A 22,915-nucleotide genomic window follows, 5' to 3' on the forward strand; every position below is an offset into this window, starting at 1 on the left:
GCCCTCTCCAGAGAAGATTCAAAGGCAAATCAAGGTTTGCAATCAGTTCTGTATGGAAAGGGAAGCCCTGGCCAGAGATGGTAAGAAGCACTCAGAAGTTACTGTAAGCAACTGTTTCACTCTTATTGCTGTAAGGTTCTGTTTGGCTTGCCAGTCAAGGTTTCTGTACCTGTATATTCTTCTCAACCCTGCCGTCCATTCAGAGTGCAATGTGCACATATGAGTTGAGAAATAAGTGAATTTAGTTTTATCAAAAAATTGAGGGACACTCTTCAAAAAACATCCACGCAAGCCCCCGTCCACATACTGGACTTTATACTACACTGTTGCTTCCTCTAAAATATCATGCCAGCTATTATTTTAGCCATGCCATTTTTTATTTAGAATTGAGCAAATAAATGTCCCAAAGCTAAAAGCATCTGGAAATACTTAAAATATATTTTTTATACTTTCTGAGTTACCGTTGCAAATAGTTTTTCTTTCTCCCAGAATCCAGGCATCCATCTGAGGGGATAGTTTATATTTGAAGTGCTGGGCCACTGAGTCATAAACTCTTTTCCCCAGCTCCCAAGGAAAGATCAAAGGAAGAGATTCTTAACTGGTATAAATTGGTGCAACTCCATTGACTTAGTAGCCCCATAGGTTTCAACACAGTCACACCAACTGAAGATGTGTCCCAAGATTTCTAAAAACTGCTGCAGAAGCCTCTATACAACAGCAGTAATACGGACCCTGTGATTAAGTAGTAATGAGCAGGGTTCCAGGTATTTCCTGGGGATAAATGCCCATCTGGCAGGAATTGATGGCCTGAGCGGCAGTCAATTGACCCCAGCTCATCATTAAACCCTGGAAATACCTTGTGCTGTGGTAAGATTATAATGAGCCCCTGCTCAAAAGTAAAACATAAGAATGTGGATTTTTTTCTCCAGGACTGATGCTGTTTCAGTAGGTACATTTGCCAAGATGATTGCTTGAATTGTCTCTCAACATTCCATTCAGCTTCTAATAGCAGATATAAAAATTTTATCTGATTTTCTACTTTACTCTTTTGAAATATTAAACCTTGGTAAATTATTAAACCCAATGTAAAATGTTACAAATGTACATACATTTCATAAAGAGGTCTGCTCAAGCAAGCTGCATAATGGGGCTGTTTCTGCAGTGTAAATAAGTTTAAATCAGGCTCCTCTTCTATCCTGTCTCCATGTCTGTCTGCTATAGGTATTTTTAAGATATCTAAGTGCTGTACATCCATATTGCATTCACCGTGGCCTCATGTGAGCTCTTCTCTTCATCTCCCCAAGATTCATCCATCTCTTAGTTTTCTCTTTCCCCTTCCTCTTAACTCACTCCAACTCTGTTGGAGGCTGGTCATGTGTGAATGCTTTAACGAAAATGTTGACCCTGCATTTTGATCTGAATACAGTTTGATCTCTTTGGAGTGTCTTGTTCATTCGGGGAGTTGGGCATTTGACTGGATATCAGTGATCAATACAAATAGAAGAGGGTAACGTTTTTCTTAATCCACTATATTTTAGTTGGTGTATTTTGGTTTTGGAAATTAGTTTAAGATTGAGAGCTAAGGCATATCCACAGTCTTTTCATTAAAAATTCACATATGCTTTTTGAGCTGGTATAATGGCCTTAAGCTTATGCTTAAGTCCATCCCTATTTAGCAGAGGACTTAAATAGGGCTTATGTCACATGGAAGTCAGTTGTGATATAAGCTATATCTTATATAAGCGATTAAAGTCAAACACACGCTTACATGCTTTGCAGAAACAGGGCCTAAGCAACTTGCAATGAATTTATTGGATTAATTTTGCCTGTTCTTTCTATTTGCAAATTGTCTGGCAATAGGATTAGTTGAAAATTTGCCATTTAAACTGTCAACAGAAAATTGGGATTTTGACTAACTGTTTCATGAAATTTCTGCTTTCCATGTAAGTTTTCTATTTTTCATTGAAAAAATGACACCTGGGGAAAAGAATTTTTCTTTATTTTGGGCCAAAAACAACAATATTTAGATATGGTGCAGTGCCTCATGTCCCCCTTCTTTATGAGCAAGGCTCCCCACTTGGACTCTTTCCCATGATGCACTGTAGTCACAGGACTCCCATGATGCACTGTCTCCCCTCACTAAGAGGGGGACCGTGGTGCATCATGGGAAATGTAGTACAACCAGGGAGCCTGGCCTATAGAGGAGAATAGGGGCATGAGATACCTGAGCTACAACTCCCTTGAAGCTCTGCAGCAGCATATCCAAATCTAAATACTTTTATTTTTGGACAGAATATTTCAGTTTTTGATTTTTTGCCGAATAGTCAAAACTGACCACAGGGGGGGGAAACATTATCCAACCAGCTCTAATGGGCAGCCTTAGGGAAGGACAGGAACAGTTCCTTCAGTTCAACCCTGCAGCCTCACACGGCTCCAAAAGGGTCTGGCCTCTGGAATGGACTGTATATGCCAGGGAGAGAAGCCTGCTTCTTTCCAAAAGTGCAACTTGCTCAGTTTCCCTTGCACCAAAGAGTTCAAGGAATACAGTGTGCATCCAGTTCAGTGAGAGGTTAAATGCCACTCTCTGTCCTTGAATAATGGGTGGCTGTACCTTGAACTTAGGGATTGATTCTTATATCCTTACTCAGCCTTACCTGACTCCAGTGGGAGCATGGGCTAAGGTACCACTCAGTATGAATGAGTGTGTCAAAGTCAGGCCCAAAGTATTAGTGATGAAGTCAATTACCTGGAAGTTATCTTGGACTTAATGGTAAATAATTAGCGCACATATGGTGCTTTACATTTTCAGTATGCTTCACAAATATTAACCTAATAATGATGTTAGAACTTAGTCCTAGGGGTTATGATGTACTAATTAGACCACTTGGGTTTGATTTGTTAAAAGATTCTGGAATAAAGGAACAAAATCCAGGTGTAAAGTGCTGCTGTTGCTTTGCAGAGCATAGTAGAGCAGTGTTTCCAATTATTACTATTTCCTATGGGTATGTCACTTCCACTTACTGTAAAACACTGGCTATTTCAAACACCTACATTTAAAAAAAAAAAGAAGAAGAATGGGAAATGTGCGTATGGAAAAGGAGGAGGAAGACAGAACAGAGATAAACACGAAAAGGGCAGATGTATTTTGGCTGGATGGCCTTTTCCTGTTCCTAAAATGTCATATGTTCTTATAACTCCAGAGAGACAAACCGCAGTATGTGTCAATGGATTCTCCATTGTCCCCTTTACATCGTTTTTGTACTGATTTCCCCCACCACCACCACCAAAATGTTGAAAACAAGAGGACTGAGAGAGTGTCCTTCCCCCGCAGTGGCTTCACTTCACCTCACTTCAGTGCCCCATGGCATCCAGATTGCATGGTGGGTTATGATGGAAAGGAAAGTGACATGCTGCTGTAGTATCACTGTGACCACTCTCCTGATTAAACAGAGATGTAAATGGCCCAGTGCAGGCTCAAGAGAATCTGCAGCCAACTCTGAGTCATCTTGGCACAAGTTTTTAAAATGTGATTTATCTTCTCCATTGTACAACATCATGACATTATGTCACAGGTCAATAAATACACATTTTTATGGTTTCAGCTCAAGTGAATTCAATAAAGGAAGAGAAAGTCTTGGGTTCCTCAGAGCTCCATGCTTCAACTTAGCACAACGTCAAGTGATAACACATCACCACTGACCAATGGAAAACAAGTTAGGAGCATTGTATCATCAGGCAACACTCTCCATTGTGTTACATGGTTTCTGTAGCTTCTTCAAGCTTTAAGAGACGTTGTTAGCTCTAAAAATTTAATACTTACAATGTTGTTACAACGTTGTTAGCTCTAAAAATTTAATACTTTAATGAACAGTACATATAACATTGTATATGAAAAAAACTGCTCAGCATTGATTGAAAGGTCATACTTTTTTACACAATACACAATGATCCTGTGGAACTCATTCCCAAGGGGTTCCAGTGAAGCCAATAGATTAGCAGGATTCAGAAAAGGATTGGGCATTTAGATGCGTAACAAGAATATCCAGTTACAATAGTAAGGATTTTTAAAAAAACCAAGAATTTGGGAAGGGGTATAAGCCCTCATGCCTCAGGCTAGCAGAGGTTAAGAAGGTTAAGAGCTCTCTATAGGCAGCTTATTCCATGATTAACTACTATTTCTTACACCCCATTCTGAAGCAGCTACTACTAGCCACTCTTGGACACATGATACTGAACTAAATGGTCCCCGGGTCTGATCTAGGCTGGCAATTCTTACATTACTATGGAGAACAGCAATACTTAGCCAAAGAAGAGCCAAATTTAAATTGGAGTGTCAAAATCATTTGCATCATACCCAAACTAACTGGGATAGTTAGATAACTCCTCTAATACTATATGCTAGGTCTCCGTTGATATACAACTGACATTGGATAGAAATCACCACAGTATCTGTCCTAGTATTATCATTTAATGTAGACCAACTCATCGACAAATGTAGGATGATGAAAGGGTGCTTTGGTGATGTGGGTTTATGGGGGGAGGAGGTGTGTGTGTGTTTGTTTGTTTGTTTGTTTGTTTGACGTTCCCTTACATCCCCTGTGTAACTTGCCAAGGCATATTATTTTCTATCCTGGTGACACACAATGTCTAAGTGAAGCAAGTGCATTACCATAAGGAAATCGTCAATAAAATCACGTCAATGGGAAGTAACACATTCCATTCAAACCAATCTCTCTAATGGAAAAGGGCATGTGGAATTAGCAGAGATTGTCTGGCTCTGTGGATAATTTATCAGTGCCTGCAGCTGATCTCTAGGAAGGACTTAAAAATAAAAAAATAAAAAACCAAGTAATCCATTTTTAAAAAGTGTGTCAAAAGCTCATTGGTGCTGCTTGTATTAAATAGCTCATCCCGCACATTCATCCATGGCTCTATACTATGCTTCACATCATTTGCATAGAGAAGCTTATAGCTCTCCCCAGATAGAGGGCGGATTATAAATACTCTTAAATCAATAGTCCTCTCATTTTAAAGTATTTGCTTGTTAAAGGCAACTTCGGAATGAAAACCTTGCCATTCCCATCTGCAAATAAAACCCGGAGAGCCTCCAACCGCTAAACATAAAATAACACTTTGCACCTTCCCCTCCATGGATTTCCAAGTGCTTTGGTTAATTAACGTTTAATGCATAAGCCGCACAGCATCGCTCTGAAAGAGAGCAGCATTATCAGCATCTTTTTACAGGAGAGGAAAGTAAGAAACTAAGAGTCTAAGTGACTCGCCCAAGGTCACACAGTTAAGGGCCTGATCCAAAGTCATTGAAGTGAATGGTAAGATTCCCATTGACTTAAAGAGCTTTTTCATAGATTTAATGTATATTCATAGGCCAAAAGGGGCCATTGTGATCATCTGGTCTGACCTACTGCGTAACTCAGGCCAGAGAATTTCACTCAGCGATTCATCAAGGCCCTGACTACTTGGATCAGGTCCTTAGATCTTGCCTACATATCAGGTTGTGCTGTTTTGACTATACCAGGATAGTGAAAGCAGAACATCACCACCCCTCAACTCTCCCTGGTGAGCACAGTTACAGAAGTATAAAAGTGCTTATACCAGTGTAGCTTATTCCGGTCTGGGAAGAGAAATAAGAAATACCAATATGAGGTATCCCTATATTGATATAACTGTGTTCACACTGGGAGCTGTTCTGGAATAACTATTTTGATCAAAAAATCACACCCCAAACCCACACACTTCTGCCAGTAAAAAAAACCGGTGTAGGCTGTAATCAGGAGGTGTGATTGCAGTACATGTACCCATAGACCACTAGGCAGATCAAAGCTAGCTCAGGTAACAAAAGCAGTATGGGCAGTGGCTACTTGGGTATGTATCCAGGGTGCTGGGCAAGCTGCTGCAGCTTCACTGCTATTGTTACTCGAGCTAGCTAGATCAAAACTAGCTCAGGTATGTTTACATGTCCTGCAAGCACACCTGCTGATTGCCCCAGACTGAGGAAATTTCTACCGTGTTGAGTCAGTGACAAACTCCAGACTTCTAATCTGTGGCTTTAGCCACAAGTTCAACTTCTGCTAAATAGGGACTGAGCAATGGTTTGGGGTACTATAAAATCCAGCCCAAGTCTTTGCCGAGACCTTCATCCTGGATTCCAGTCAGATTTTAAAGCTGAAATTGAACTAAGTTTGCCAAGATATTAGGATCTAATTTTTATCAGCCAAAGCATCTGTGGTCATCTCTGAACCAGTTTTGAACAAAGCAGGGAAACTGTGCGACCAATCTTTTTAAATGGGGTTTTTCTAATGATCCACAATGCAGCTGCGGTTGACTTCAGACTATGTCACATATCCTTGACGAGGATTTCAACAGTGGGCTACCGGCTCTCCACTTGACTGATGATGCCATAAAATGGGCGGACCCATTGCACATACACTGATAAGACTCTAATAGGATAAACCTTTTTACCGAGTCCAGAGAGCATTAGTTTGCTGGTTCAAAGCTGAGTACTTTTCAGGTCTACTTTTAACTTGAACAGTATTCTCAAATCAGGATGCTTGCTTATTCTTAACCAACCAGCAATTTATTAATACACCCAGAACCACATTAATATATAATCAACAGTGTACCACACAAATGTAGATAGAACCAATTGTGTGCACTACACACACAATACAGTCGTGCAAGCAAGTATCACAGACTAGAGTTGAGGCTCAATAGTTATATCAAAGAGCAATGCAAATTATCATGCTTTCTTATTACATATATTTATGATCAACAATTCTCAATTCTTTATTAGCTAACACACATATCACACTTCCATGGATGCACTTCTCTTTGAGGCACTTAAAAGAATGTGGTTACTTCTCGTTGATTCGATTGGCCCAAAAGGGGTAAGTTAAGAATACTAAAAGCAATTGCTTAAAACAATTCTTTTTTGTCTCTCTTAGGCCAATTTGCTTGGACATATAAAGGAGTTAAAATCTAAAATATTGTTACTCACTAGAGAGTGTAGACCCAGTAAGATAACCTACAGTTATTTATATTAAAGAATAGCAGATATACAATCTTTGAGATGAAATCTCACCCCTTCTTATCCTCTTAACCCTGAGATATGGGTGAGTCCTTTCCACACAGCTGGTCTGGGCATCAGTTGCACTTAGGATTCTCCAGCTTTTTGTGTTGGGTTCAGTCAACTCTCTTGAGCAGATGGTGACCTCAGTTTATATACTCTAGTTTCAGGGCTCGTTGGAGGAGGCCATCTTCTGATTCTAGTAGTTCGAAGTGGGTCCTCAGATTTCAGCTCTCATAGGCCATGTCTATATGTAAGTGCTGCAGTGGCACAGCAGTACTGATACAGGTGCAGCGCATCAGATGAAGACGCTCTGTGCTGATGGGAAAGCTCTCCCACCAACATAAAAAACCACCTCAGTGAGTGGCATGAGCTCTGTCAGTGGGAGAAACTCTCCCGCTGACATAGCGCTGGGCACAGGAGCGCTTATATTGGTGTAACTTTTATATCACTCAGGAGTGTGGAATATTCACATTTCTGAGTGACGTACATTTTGCCAACATAGGCTGTAGTGTTGACACAGCCTTAGTTTCTCCGCTGCTTTGGTATATAACAAATGTCCTTAGTACTTTTTTTTTTTTAATCAGGGGCCTTTTAAGTTTGATTCATTTCAAGAATTGTATTTCATTATTTGTGTCTACAATCAATTTTAAGTAAATTCTCTTAATATGTCAAAGTTGTACCCAAAAGGAATCATTAGTTATTAATTCAAGGCACATCAGCTCCATATATCCCTTATAGAGGCTACCTCATACTATGGACTTGTCTATACCAGAAAATTAATCCAGAACAAATTAGGCTGTGCATTTTAAGTGGATTAACTATTCCTCATTAACTCCACATGTGGATGTTCTTATACCATAACAAGAGCATCCACATAGTTAATGGGGAATAGCTATTCTGGAATAACTCCCATGTAGACAAGCCATCTGAGGTTATACAATGAGTTTAACTATTTAAACAGTTTACAAAGGGATGTGGTGGATTCTGTCTTCTAATCTTTAAAGTGAGGTTGTCTGTCTTCCCACAAAATATGTACTTGCTCAGCCAAAGGTGATTGGCCTCGATGCAGGAATTACCAGGTGAAATTCGATGGCCTGTGTTAAGCAGGAGCAGGGTAGATGATCATAATTGTCCCTTGTAGTTTTAAAGTCTATAAATCAGGCCCTGGTCTTGATTAGAGCCTCTAGGCAATGCTATAATAAAATGAAGAATAGGAACTACCATATAATAGTGTATAAATTAGGTCTAATGGGGTAAAATTATAAATCCAAACCATCAGCTGAACAAGTTTGTTCCTCAGAATCCCCATATACAGAGAAGGGGGGTAGTCCCAAAGGAGCTTTAAGATAGACCTATCTTCTGCATTTTAAGCACCCAGTTTATTAGACCTGCTTTGAGGAGATTAAGATATCACAGTGTCATTGGCCAATTTACCTGAGTATTGCTAACACTGGCTGAACTGAACTGATTAGTTGAGGCAAAGTTTGACAGTAGCACAAGTTGCAAAAGTGAGAATGGAAATCTGCCTCTGGCTCAGTGACTGAGCCTGTATGCTTTGGTGGTTTATTAATTATTATCCTCGTAACTGAATCAACCAAGTTAAGCTGACAGGTTCTTCCTTGAACCAAGCTATCTTTGTTTCTGATTTTGATATTTATTTGGCAGTTTCTCTACTAAAAGATTAGCCCTTCTTTTTACAACATTTACCATATTTAACAGTTGAGTAAACATCTCTTAATCTCTTGGCAATGGCCAAATCAATCCATAGAGTGGATAGTGGATTTGGTTGGTTGGTTGGTTGGTTGGTTTTCTTTGTTAGTACTGGGCCAGTTAACAAACAGTCATTACAATTCATAGTCATTGGATGATGAGACTGTCCAGTTTGGCCAATGTACATGACAGAGGGGCATGTGATATATGCCATCATGTGCCAGCAGTGCCCCTCTGCCATGTATGTTGGCCAAACCGGACAATCTCTATGCAAAAGAATAAATGGACACAAATCTGACATCAGGAATCATAACATTCAAAAACCAGTAGGAGAACACTTCAACCTCTCAGGTCACTCTTAAAGGTGGCAATTTAACAACAGAAAAGCTTCAAAAACAGACTCCAATGAGAAACTGCTGAACTTGAATTAATATACAAACTAGATGCCATCAATTTAGGCTTGAACAGAGACTGGGAATGGCTGAGCCATTACACACATTGAATCTATTTCCCCGTGTTAAGTATTCTCACACCTTCTTGTCAAACTGTCTGAAATGGGCCATCTTGATTATCACTACAAAAGTTTTTTCTCTTAATTAATTAGCCTCTTAGAGTTGGTAGGGCAACTCCCACCATTTCATGTTCTCTGTACGTGTATATATATCTCCTTACTATATGTTCCATTCTATGCATCCAATGAAGTGGGCTGTAGCCCACGAAAGCTTATGCTCAAATAAATTTGTTAGTCTCTAAGGTGCCACAAGTACTCCTGTTCTTTTTGCAGATTCTAGTGTGAATGATTCTCCATATAGAAATGTGTATCTGAGCCATATGAGTGATGTCAGATACGGGCAAATAATCAGAAGTCAATAATGAGGGAGAAACACTGGCAATCCATTAGTATTTTTCTTATTATTTGTTAAGCAAAGACTGCATGCTCAGCCCTATACAAGAGAAAGAAGACCCTAAGGGTCTAGAAAACCTCACCTATGAGGGAAGATTGAAAAATTTGGCTTTGTTTAGTCTGGAGAAGAGAAAACTGAGAGGGGACGGAATAGTTTTTAAGTATATAAAAGGTTGTTACAAGGAGGAAGAAAAATTATTCTCCTTAACCTCTGAGGATAGGACAAGAAGCAAATGAGCTTAAATTGCAGCAAGGGTGGTTTAGGTTGGACATTAGGAAAAACTTCCTGTCAGGATGGTTAAGCACTAGAATAAATTGCTCAGGGAGGTTGTGGAATCTCCATCATTGGAGATTTTTAAAAGCAGGTTAGACAAACACCTGTCAGGGATGGTCTAGAAGTCCTGCCATGAGTGCAGGGGACTGGACTAGATGACCTCTCGAGGTCCGTTTCAGTCCTATGTTTCAATGATTCCCTTCAGTACAGTTCACATCATCAGAGTTTTGCTGTACATTATCCCCCCAATTCACAATGGGGGAACTAAGGCCAAAAAGTAATGTGACATTCCCAAGAGCCGCAGAGCTCTGATTAGAATTCTCTGGTTTCCAGTCCAGTGCACAATCCTCTGGACCATGCTGCCTCAGCGTCAAACTCATTCTCATTCTCTGTAAAGCCTCGACCCTGCAAGCTGCTGGGCATCTCCTGGAGTAGCTGTATGTCTTCAATGCCCATTGATTTCAAAAGCTGCAGCAACACCAGCAGATGCTCAGTGCTTTGCGGCATTGAGCCCTCGATGAAATCCCGTTTCAAAAAGCTTGATCAGTTCTTAAGTCCAACTGAAATAAAAATGTAGGGCTAGATTCACAAGGGAAACGTAGGTGCTGCACCACTGAGCAAGTCCTAAGCACCCTGCCGGCTGGTGAAATTTGCAGCCCTGAGCTAGGCACCCAGGTTCCCTATACAATGCTGGGAGGAGGTAGGCCCCTAGGAAAAGGATTCTCAGTAGCCAGCGTGCTGAGCAGGGAGCTGCCTAAGCTAGCAAGTAGTGAAGTGAAGTGCAGATGGAAGGGGTGAGGCACCTGACTGACAGGCTGGTGAGAGACACCTATCTCCTCTCAGGATTCATAGAATCATAGAATCATAGAATCTCAGGGTTGGAAGGGACCTCAGGAGGTCATCTAGTCCAACCCCCTGCTCAAAGCAGGACCAAACCCAACTAAATCATCCCAGCCAGGGCTTTGTCAAGCCTGACCTTAAAAACCTCTAAGGAAGGAGATTCCACTACCTCCCTAGGTAACCCATTCCAGTTCTTCACCACCCTACTAGTGAAAAAGTTTTTCCTAATATCCAACCTAAACCTCCCCCTCTGCAACTTGAGACCATTACTCCTCGTTCTATCATCTTCTACCACTGAGAACAGTCTAGATCCATCCTCTTTGGAACCCCCTTTCAGGTAGTTGAAAGCAGCTATCAAATCCCCCCTCATTCTTCTCTTCTGCAGACTAAACAATCCCAGTTCCCTCAGCCTCTCCTCATAAGTCATGTGCTCCAGCCCCCTAATCATTTTTGTTGCCCTCCGCTGGACTCTCTCCAATTTATCCACATCCTTCTTGTAGTGTGGGGCCCAAAACTGGACACAGTACTCCAAATGAGGCCTCACCAGTGCTGAGTAGAGGGGGATGATCACATCCCTTGATCTGCTGGAAATGCCCCTACTTATACAACCCAAAATGCCATTAGCCTTCTTGGCAACAAGGGCACACTGTTGACTCATATTCAGCTTTTCGTCCACCGTAACCCCTAGGTCCTTTTCTGCAGAACTGCTACCCAGCCATTCGGTCCCTAGTCTGTAGCAGTGCATGGGATTCTTCCGTCCTAAGTGCAGGACTCTGCACTTGTCCTTGTTGAACCTCATCATATTTCTTTTGGCCCAATCCTCTAATTTGTCTAGGTCCCTCTGTATCCTATCCCTACCCTCCAGTGTATCAACAACTCCTCCCAGTTTAGTGTCATCTGCAAACTTGCTAAGGGTGCAGTCCACACCATCCTCCAGATCGTTAATGAAGATATTGAACAAAACCGGCCCCAGCACCGACCCTTGGGGCACTCCACTTGATACCGGCTGCCATCTAGACATGGAACCATTGATCACTACCCGTTGAGCCCGACCATCTAGCCAGTTTTCTATCCACCTTACCGTCCATTCATCCAGCCCAGACTTCTTTAACTTGCTGGCAAGAATACTGTGGGAGACTGTATCAAAAGCTTTGCTAAAATCCAGAAATAGTACATCCACTGCTTTCCCCTCATCCACAGAGCCGGTTATCTCGTCATAGAAGGCAATTAGGTTAGTCAGGCATGACTTGCCCTTGGTGAATCCATGCTGACTGTTCCTGATCACTTTCCCCTCCTTTAAGTGGTTCAGGATTGATTCCTTGAGGACCTGTTCCATGATTTTTCCAGGGACTGAGGTGAGACTGACTGGCCTGTAGTTCCCTGGATCTTCCTTCTTCCCTTTTTTAAAGATGGGCACTACATTAGCTTTTTTCCAGTCATCCGGGACTTCCCCCGATCGCCATGATTTTTCAAAGATAATGGCCAATGGCTCTGCAATCTCATCGGATTCAGGAACCCTCTCCTGGTATTAGGCACATAAATTAGGTCAGCCCTTTTCTTGTGGGTGAGGGCTTGGGGGAAGGGGAGAGAGAGACACCCCTCCCTCCCAGCCCAGCATACCCAATAGCCCAATGGTTCACATGGCAGACTAAGGTTCCAGTCCCTGCTCTGATGAGTGTTTCATTATTTATATACAGTGAAACAGCTCCCATAGGAGAGATTGAGGAGACCGGTCCCCGAATACTCTCTAGCGGTTAGGGAACTCTCCTGCAATGTGAGAGAGACAAGTTCAAATTACTGCGCTGAATCAAGTAGAGCAGGGATTCAAACCGGGGTTTCCCCCAGCCCATGGGTGTGCCCTAGCCACTGGGCTATTAGTTAGATTGGGATAGACGTATGTGCCAGCCAGCCCCACAAATGCCCAGTTGTCTTTTGTGGGGGTAGGCAAGCTTAGAGAATGCCCACCCAATCAGACCCTGCAGGCGAGCTGGGCCGGGGGGAGTAACACCCAGTTTGAGAACACCACGGGGGCTCAGACTTGACAGAGGGCTCCAAGCAGCTCAGCAATGCCAAGACTTAAGCGCCTTTGCACATGCCCACCAGCAGAAACGGAGGCAGAGCATATGTGTAGGCTGCAGTTAGAGGCCCAGGGCTGCCCCATGCCAGCTGGCTCGGGCTAAGGGGGCTGTTTAATTGAGGTGTCAGGCTGCAGCCAGAGCTCTGGGACCCTTCCACCTCACAGGCTCCAGCCTGAGCCCAGACAGCTACATTGCAGTTAAACAGCCCTGCAAGCCTAAGCAATCTGTAGACTTCACCTCACGGTGGGCACTCAAGATGGGTTAGGAGAAGAGCTTTCAGTCCCAAGGTTAATAAAGGCCGAGGGATGGGTGTCTGGGGGAGAGAGAGAAGCTCAGTGTTCGCTGTTTGACCAACCTGATCTCATGTTTGCAGAGTTTTGGTGCTTTGGTGTTTGCAGAGTTTGACCTGGAGCTCATCATGCACTAAGGGCCAGATCCTCAGCTGGTGTAATCCACATAGCTCTGTTGACTTCAATGGAGTTATACCAATTTGTTCTGGCTCAGGATCTGGCCCTGGACTGCAAACCTACGGCTCAGGCTGGGGCCAGGGTGGAGGGCGTTGAGGTTGGATGAGCATTCTAATCATGCTTCCATCATTTTCAGTAATAGCTAGTCTGATAACCAGCCAGGATCCCTTCTGCAAAAGTCTCTTTGTGGACTGTGTGAGATATAATATGACCGTATACACGGGTAAGCCCCACAAGAAAAATTTACAACCGCTAGAACATTAATAAGGTTCCATATATTCACACAAACTTCAGCATGCATAATATTGCCACCTAAACCAATTTCCAAGAAGGTCGCTTCTCTAATGGACACAAGGTGCTGAATTTTGCAGTGCAGAGCCTGCAATGGATTTTTTTAAAATACAACGTTAACTACTTGGTTTGCATGAGGAAGCACACATTTTTGCATCTGCTCTTTAAATCAGAGACAGTTACCGTCCATGTTCGTCTGTTTATCAAATAAAAATCAAATTGCATCAATGCTTTAACAAAGCAGAGCAGAGGCTTCTCTTAACAGAATTTCTATTGGAGACTCAGATAAGGCTGTTTATCCCACCTCCCATAAAAGGGGTGAATGCTCTAGGAGGTGTTCAGAAGGCAGTAGGAATTCACTGCAGTTTATTAGATTAAGGAGCACTGAAATTAATTGCTGTGAGAGGTGGCCTTGGAAAAGAAATTAGAATACACTGTGCTGCTGGTACGCACCAATGGCAATGTTTACTGACATGAGCAGTTGCGCAATGTAAGAACACAGGAAATGTTGTAAGCTTGACAGTTTCACTCTGCTGGGTTGGGGTGAACATTTTCTTCTGTTTTAATATGCCTGGGGTTCATCCCCCTAGACCAGGGGTGGATGAACTTTTTGGCCTGAGGGCCACATCTGGGAATAGAAATTGTATGGCGGGCCATGAATACTCACAAAATTGGGGTTGGGATGCAGGAGGCGGTGAGGGCTCTGGTTGGGGGTGCGGGCTCCGGGATGTGGCCAGAAATGAGGAGTTCAGGGTGTGGGAGGGAGCTCCGCGCTGGGGTGTGGGGGGGTGAAGGCTCCAGCTGGGGGTGCGGGCTCAGGGGTGGGGCTGGGGATGAGGAGTTTGTGGTGTAGGAGGGTGCTCTGGCTGGGACCAAGGGGTTCAGAGGGTGGGAGGGGGATCAGGGCTGTGGCGCAGGGGGAGGCTCTGGGCAGCACTTACCTCAAGTGGCTCCCAGAAGCAGCGGCATGTCCCCCCTCTGGTTCCTATGCAGAGGCCCAGCCAGGTGGCTCTGCATGCTGCCCCGTCCACAGGCACCACCCGTGCAGCTCCCATTCGCTGCGGTTCCTGGCCAATGGGAGCTGCAGAGGAAGTGCTTGGGGTGGGGGCAGCATGCAGAGCAGAGCCCTCCAGCTGCCCCTACACATAGGCGCTGGAGATGGGCCATGCCGCTGCATCCGGGAGCCACTCATTCTAAACTACTGAATTTCACAAAGAAATCACGTGTGGAGCAAGCATTTCATGTGAGGTTTTTTTCCAGCATAATATCATAATCAGGGTTCAGTTTCACTTGGTTTACTCCAAAAGCCATGCAAATCCTAATGGGCCAGACCTGAGCTGAGAATTTGTAAAGGAGCAGGGGGGTTGTGCTTAGTTTTGGTTTTTACCAGGAACATTTTGCCTCAAAATGGTGTTCAGTGTGTTCCCAGTGTCATGAGAATTGATAGCTCTTGTCATTTGATCCTAGCTAGTGTACCTGTAGTTTTAGTAAAGCACACCCCACCACCTCCCTCCTGCCAGAGCCTTTCCCTGCTGCCGGGGTCTTTCACTGCAGTGGGGAAAGCCTCCAACAGCAACTTGATGCCGGCGTCTTTCCTTGCATCCCCTGCTGCTGGAGCCTTTCCCCACTGCCTCCCACAAGCCAGAGCCTTTCACTGGAGCGCAGAAAGGCTCCAGCTAGGGTGACCAGACAGCAAATGTGAAAAATTGGGATGGGGTGGGGGGTAATAGGAGCCTGTATAAGAAAAAGACCCAAAAATTAGGACTGTCTCTATAAAAATCGGGACATCTGGTCACCCTAGCTCCAGCAGTGGGACATTACACTGCTAAAACAGCAGTGTAGATGGAGGAAGCACTGCCTGGGTGTGTATAAAGAGCCATGTAGGGTACATACCAGAACCTTAGGGTAAGTCTTTATTCTACTCATCTAAGCAGTGCCTCACCATCTACATTGCTATTTATACCCATGAGAGCAGGGCGTGCAGTGTCTGTACACTAAGTGTAGACAGAGCCTTAGTGCAGTTATTTAGTTCTGTTCAGACTGCAGATAATGGAATCCCCAGGCACAATGTTCTCTGTATGTCTTTGAGCCATAGTTGCCTACTTTGCTGACAAAAAGTCAGTCCTAGTGACTTGAGGTGCCTCTGTTTTGGGGGGCCTAACTTAAGACATTTTAAATGGTTTCAACATCCCCATATCACTCGTTGACTTCTGAAATTCTTGGCCGCTAGTTATAATGTATCATCCCATCTGAATCCTGTACAATTGGACCCGGAGCTGAGGCACCTGATTTTACAGCTGCAGGGATGCAAGAAAAAGTCTCTTTTGTTCAATTTTCTACACCATTTCCCAGAGCTTTCTCTAAGTATGCCATGCACAGACTACATGAAGCTGTAGACCGGCATGCAGGTGTTGTTAGCACTCATTTGGATAGCTCCAGTGACTTAGCCATTCATAATACGACCATTCCTTATACACCATGACACCATCAGATACTCCATAAGCCTATAGTGTCTTCCCACTCCCATCCTTTTTCCTGCCACCTCTTCCAGTTCGCCTCCTCTCCCCTGATCTTACATCATTGAATTGGGGAGAGTGAAACCAACTCCCAATTCAGATTCCCAGCCATAAACTCTGCCCAGCCACTTTGGAAGCACAGCAGCTGTACCGGGAGGAGATGCACTGGTACAGGGCACTAGCAGGCAGGACTTCAAAGGGAAACCACCATTTCCCCTCCCACCCTGGCTGCTGTGTTTCAGAAGCAGATGTGCAGCATCCAAGCTACAATTTAGATGCAGGCCTTGTCTTGGGAGCTGGTGTAAGACTCCCCATTCAGTATCATACAATTTTGGGAGAGAAGGGACTGCCAGAGGAGAGGACCAGGCAGATAGTTTAGGGGGAGAGGACTTCTGGCTTTGGATACCTTTGTAGCCAAAAGCCTGTGATATTTTAAAAGGAGCCACCCCTCAATCCCTTCTGTTATGTTGGGATAGGAGGGACATGGAGTGCAGAGGGAAGATGGTACAATAAAATAAAAATCCCCCTCTCCCATTATTTTGTTCTGTTTTCCCCATTCAGTGGAATGGGCAGAGGGATTTTCTTCTTCTTTGGGATGATGATGTCCCAAACATGCACCAGTGGGAGTTTGTGTGGGGCTGTGATATCATCAGAAAGACCCAAATGGCCAATCAGAACTGGTGTCAATAGCCTTGCTCCCACAGGGCACTTAAGCCCTGATTCATCAAAGCACTTAAGCACATACTTAACGTTAAGTGCCTGCTTAAAGTTATAAAGACATTCAGTGCTTTGCTGAATCTGGTTCTTAAGCTGTTCTCTGTGAGGCAATAATCCGAATAATGACTGGTTATGAAGTCTGACCCTACTATAAAATGGCAGATACGTTTATAGAATCACATAGGATGCAGCCTCATTCCCAGTGCCATTCCCCACCGTTCCAGCTATTTCACAGTTTGCTTTGACTTGGGGACAGGCGGGGAAGGGCATTTTGTGCTTTGTTCTGAATGGGCGTCCCGCCCAGCCCAGGCAAGGGGCATGAAAAAGTACAAACCCCTGTTCTTTAACTGACAGAGGCATCTTAAGACAGGCAGAGAGTTTAAGCTGAGCTTGGCATCCCGTGGGGTGAACTTTTCCTGACAGCCCAAGTAATGATATTGAGCACCATCGTTCTCAGCTGTGCACATCTTTGCCCGACCTTATCCTAGATGTACCCTCTTTTGACTTTCTTCCTTAACGAGCCTAATAGATTTTCTTTCGCTTGAGGCAGAGCAAACCTCTGCTGGGTTGAACTAATGTAGAAGTATTAGAAAAGATTGGTGCTGGGAATTCACATTTTTTCCTCTTCCCCTTGCAGAGCAATAGGAAGAAAATGTATGACCTAAATCTGCCAGGCACCTTCAAAGCAAAGGAAGAAACACATGTGGGAAAGTATTAGCAAGCCACCCAGCTCCCTTTAATTATTATGAGAATGCCAACACTGCTAAATGAATAGAAAATAAACAGAATAAGTGTTAAATGATTATGGTTCCCTCACATATTTCTTTTCATCTATCCACCAGCAGATAGCTTTACAGTATAAATAAATCTTTTCAGATGTAAACAAGTATCCAACATATACAGAAGCGGGGGGAGGGAGAGGTCTGGATAAACCTAAACAGCAATCTCTAGCACCCCCTAAAGCATCTTTGCAGAACGCCGGTTTCACAAGCCCTTGTAAGGAAGGGGGCACAGACACCACATTTATTTATTAATTTCTTTAGATTTGGGACAGTAAAAAGTACCCGGGTACAGGCTTTGAGTTGATGTCACCAAGTACTTAAGCACATGTCATTCAGCTCAGCCCTGCTACCAATTAGCAGCCTTTTCTAGGAATAACAACACCCCAACATCAGTTCTTCAGTCTCCCCCATATTCCCCTGACTGGCTAGGTGAACCAAATAATCCCTGCAATGTGTCCTAAAAGATGACAAATGCAGGCCCTGTCGGACCAGCAATGGGAGGGCATTCTAGAGCCCTGGGAGCCATAAGTTAAACACCCTACTGGCAGCCCTATCTCTGTTATATCCCCAAGGGATCTGGCATGAACACCTGTGGCGATCACAACTGGGGCAGCGTAGCATGGAGGGAGAGGTGGTCAGGGCCTGTCATGGAGCTTTGCTGATCTGCACAACTGAGGATCTGCTCCCAAATGTATTTGTTTGTTGGTGGTGGTTTTGTTTTGGGTTTTTTTTTGGCCAGGGTGAATAGGATGTAAATGCCGATCATGGTTACTTGGTTGTGATACACTAAAACTTAATTAGTAATAATTCATGTAGGTGTATTTCTGTGTATTTCAGATCCTGGTTTAACCCTTCTGCACCAGGTGAACATAAGAATGGCCATTCTGGGTCAGACCAAAGGTCCATCCAAGGTGCACTTTCTTTATGGCCAAAATATGGTGTTTCTATGTACATGGGAGAGGGCCTCAAGGATTGGGGCCCTCCCTTTGGACAGAAGGTCTCCTCTGTTTGCTGGATCAAAAAGAAGGCCCGGAGTCAGTTTAAACTCAGGCTAGTTATCCAAAAGTCCTTTCTTGTCTATTGATCTCTAGGGAGTCCAGTTTGAACTAGCATAGGCAAGGCTTTCTAGATGGTGGTACTCAGTGAATTTGCTTAGTTCCTAGAGGGGCTGTGGATACCTTCCTCATGGAATTACATACAATCCCTGGCCCACAGCAATACATGAACTTAATACAATGAGATCTCCCAAAGATATTGCAGGACATTGCTGTATCTGTCATGCAGCACGTAATGAGTAGCATGTTATGAACAGCACGTTACCTTCCAGATGTAACCCAGGGGTTATGCATCCCCCTGTTGTGCCTCAGCCAGAGAGGATGTGAGCATAGGCAGCTGTTAGCAATATTTTTGAAGAGCAGGGGGATCAGCAGGGGTATAGCCATGGGTTGGCCTGGGCCCACCCAATTAGCACCCAGGCCCACCCAAATCTGAGCACCAGGCACGGGGCTTAAAGTGAGGGGAGCAATACAGGGAGGCCGCAGCCCCAGAAATCTACTTTTTTTTAAAGTGGGCTGGGATGCACTTTCACCAATGGGGAGCCAGCTGGGTGATGTGAGTATGTTGTGGATGTGTCATGGGCGCGAGCGCGTCTACGTGCAGTGCTTGGCTCTGTAGCTCAAGCTGTGGAGAGTCATGCTTTTAGTTCTGGAGGTCTCGGTCTGATGGCCAAAATGGCTGCCATCATACAAGTACCCACCCAGCCTCTGTCGACTAAGCTGGTGAGATGGGATAATGAGATCAGAAGATGGAGGACGGGGTCATTTTAGAGTTCATTGAAATAAACTAAATAGTAGGGCACATGGCATCCATTCACCAGCACAGAACAAGCAGAGGTGTCCTGTCCAAAATACCCAGAGAGACAGATCCCCATCTGGTGTAAATCAGTGACCTCCCTGGAGTCAGACTGATTTACACCAGCTGAGAATCTGGCCCAGAATACTCAGCAGCAATAAGGTGGTGTCTCTCAAGAGCGAAAGTGTCATTGAATGCAAACTGAAGAGTAATATGCTGCCTGGGGCCTAGCTCTCATCCTTGGAGTTATGTGTTTAATGCAGAATCAAGCTGATCTGAGTTTGCTTTTGCAATCCACACCAGGAGAAAATCCACAGATCTGTTCTGCTCTGAGTCACAGTGCTTAGCAAGCATTGGGTGAAGCTAATTTGGATCAATCCCTGCATTGACTATGCAATCAGAAATTCTCTGGAATGATACATTTCATGCAGCTTGGGGGCCGTTTTCTTTCTTCTCACTCGCCTTTTGATGGCGCTATTGCTGTTCTGGGGGCCATGTGATTCAACTTGCCCTGCCCTTCCTTCCTATTCCGCTGCCCCTCTTGCTAAGTGCCTAATGTCCCCCTTTTCCCGTGCCCTGTTGAGTGCCCAGTGTCACCGTCCTGCTGAATGACTGCTGTTAGAGCAGGTGCACAGTGGCTGAGTAACACTGGATAACACTGAGCTTTGTCACCAGAGCAGCGAGGAAATACATTTTTACAGCACAAATTACTTAAACACCCGGTCCTAGCAGCTTCCATCACACCGCTGGAAAGAGAGCCTTTGACGTTTGGATATAATGCACAAGAAAGCTTGAATAACTCTGCCCTGCCGCCAGCCAAAGCACAGCCTGTGTGGACTCTCACTGTGTGACCTTTGACAAGTCACTTGCCAGCCTCCTAGGACCCTGGTGATTATGAATAGTCTGTAAAGCACAGCTCAGGGCCTTGGCTGGACGGATGATCATTGCGTGCTCTCCCTGCCAGCTTGTGTGTGATACATTAGGTGGCTCCTTTGGCAACATGCGATGAAATATTGGGGCACTCCCCCAGGCATGAGAAGGGATAAGTGTGTGGCTCATGAGTGGTGAGGAGCTGTGGTGAGAAGCTCCTGGAATTCAAGTAGGCATAGGGGTGGGAAGTGGAAATGCCAGGGGTTGGGGGGTTAGCTGCTGTTGGTGAGCGAGGCGCGTTTGAGCTGGCTAGTTGCTCTGTGTAAGCTCCAAAGCCTTGTCTCTCTCATCAACAGAGGTTAGTCCAATAAAAGGTATTACCTCATCCACCTTGTCTCTCTCATACCCTGGGACCGACACAGCTATAACTGCACTGCATATGCTGAGTTCACCCTGAAAATCACCCTCCTTCCTTTTCTTAAGTCTCCCGATTCTCAGCCGCAAAGCCACATCTCTCTCTGGGGACATGGCTTTATTTCATATAGGAAGGACTCTTATCAAAGGCAGCAGCCAGCCGGATGAATTGCAGGGACCCATGCTGCAGAGGAGGGGGACTGGGCTGAAATTTGCTCCCTCTCTCTGCATGAGAGGGAGAATCATCAGTCTGCAAATTGCCAGATCCATTTAAAGTCCCATATGGTCACTGGCACTACTTGTCCCTAAGGCAGCACTGCCCCACTCCACCGCCAGCAATCCTGGTTCATAATATAACAACATTATGCACTGTGCTGACTAGAACTGGTCTGAAAATGAGGGGAGTTTCGACTGAACATTTTCACAGGAACAAAAAATAAATTAATTTTCATCTAAATTTTCAACAGAAAACCTTGATTTGGGGGGGGGAGGGGGAAATCAACATCTAAAATAGTTCAGCCAAAATTAGAGGTTAAACTAGATCACCTTTGCAGTCTCTTCGGACCCTATGGTACTATGAGAAACCTTTGATTCTGAAGTGCCATCATGGTGTCTCATAGGAACTGTAGTTCAGGTGCCTTATGCTCCCATTCTCCTCTCCAGGGCAGGCTTCCTGGTTGGACTACATCTCCTACAGGGGCGTCTCCTCTTGGTGAAGCACGAGGCACTCCACGGCATTTCAAAATTCAAATACTTTTAGTCTATTGTCAAAAAATGAGAGAGACCAGGTAAGTGAGGTAATACTTTTATTGGACCAACATTTGCTAGCAAAAGAGACAAGCTTTCAAAAGCTTACACAAAGCGCTAGCAGATTGTTAAGCATAAGGAGTTAATACATGTTGCAAGAGACCATTCTAGTGAGGTGGGCAATTAACATCTCTGCAGTTATAGGACAAAGGCGGGTTAGTGGGTTACAGATTGAGAATGAGACATAAAATCAGTATCTCTATTGAGTCCATAATCTTTAGTGTCTAGCAGAGTTATGAATTTAATCTCTCGGGTTTCTCTGTCGAATGTATTGTTCAAGTTTCCTTTGCAGACAAAGACTGAGAGATCAGATATGGAGTGATCATTTTGTGAAAAGTGCTAGCCCCTGGTTGATAGAGTGTTCTTGTCTTTTATCATTTTGGTGTGTGAGTTCTTTCGAGAGTGTAGTGATTGTCCAATTTCACCCACGTCATTGTTGCTAGGGCATCTGATGCACTGGATGAGGTACACACTTGTAGTGACAGGTATGTGTAGGACCCAGGGATTGTGAAACATGTCTGTTGGGAGTGTTGTTCGTTATAGTGGAGGAGCTATGGCTACAGATTTTGTATATGTTATGGCAGTGTCTGGGGCTGCTTTGAGATGGTGTGTCCTACCAAAAGTACATTTTCAGTTTTCAGGCAGTTGATTTGTTTAGCAAAAAAATTGAAATTTGCCATGGAAAGTAGAGACCTTTCATGAAATCCCAACTTCCTATCATAACAGTTCTGATGGAAATTTTTTATCATGCTTAGTGGTAATGTGGTGAACTATGGCAGTGAGTGCTTACCTTGGCAAGCCATGTGCCAGAGGTGGCCGACCCATGGCTGGATCCTCACAGAAGTGCCTGTCTCCAGGTCAGTAGGTCCTTGTCTGACCTGTAATATTCTAGTGCCTGCTTTCTATGATTATTGGCCATCTTCTCTTGGAGGTATCTCAATTTTTCTGGCTGCAACAGGTCTCCTCTCATTGGTAGCAGGGTTTTGTTCTTTCATCCACTAGTGCCTGCGCTAGGCTGTTTTGGCACCTCTGTGATGGGGTATTCCTGTGTACCAAAAATGCTAACAATGGGTCTGAACCACAAGAAACAGCCTTAGAAACAGTCTTAGCTATTTTCAGTTGATTCCACCTTACCATTACTCTGTGGGTATGCTAGGAAGGGTGTTTGGTGGTCAAACTCCCATTTGTGTAGAAATTCCTTTAATTTTTCCAAGGCAAAATCGATGTCCTTCATCGGTGAATACAGTGTCCAGAATGCCATATCTCGCAAAGTGAGCCTTCAGTTGGCCAGTCACTGACTTGATTCT

The 22,915-nt window shown here is 44.2% G+C and overlaps 1 long non-coding RNA gene across 1 annotated transcript in view; it reads left to right on the forward strand.

Moving 5' to 3' along the window:
- Positions 1–17,643, forward strand: part of LOC123378328 — a 161,160-nt gene extending 143,517 nt beyond the window's left edge. The window contains exons 5-6 of the long non-coding RNA XR_006582560.1: positions 3,603–3,791; positions 17,522–17,643. This is a non-coding gene — a long non-coding RNA (uncharacterized LOC123378328). The remainder of the gene's footprint in view (positions 1–3,602; positions 3,792–17,521) is intronic.
- The last annotated feature ends 5,272 nt before the right edge of the window (positions 17,644–22,915 follow it).

This window comes from Mauremys mutica, chromosome 10 (assembly GCF_020497125.1).
Source record: "Mauremys mutica isolate MM-2020 ecotype Southern chromosome 10, ASM2049712v1, whole genome shotgun sequence".
NCBI classification, from domain to species: Eukaryota; Metazoa; Chordata; order Testudines; family Geoemydidae; genus Mauremys; species Mauremys mutica.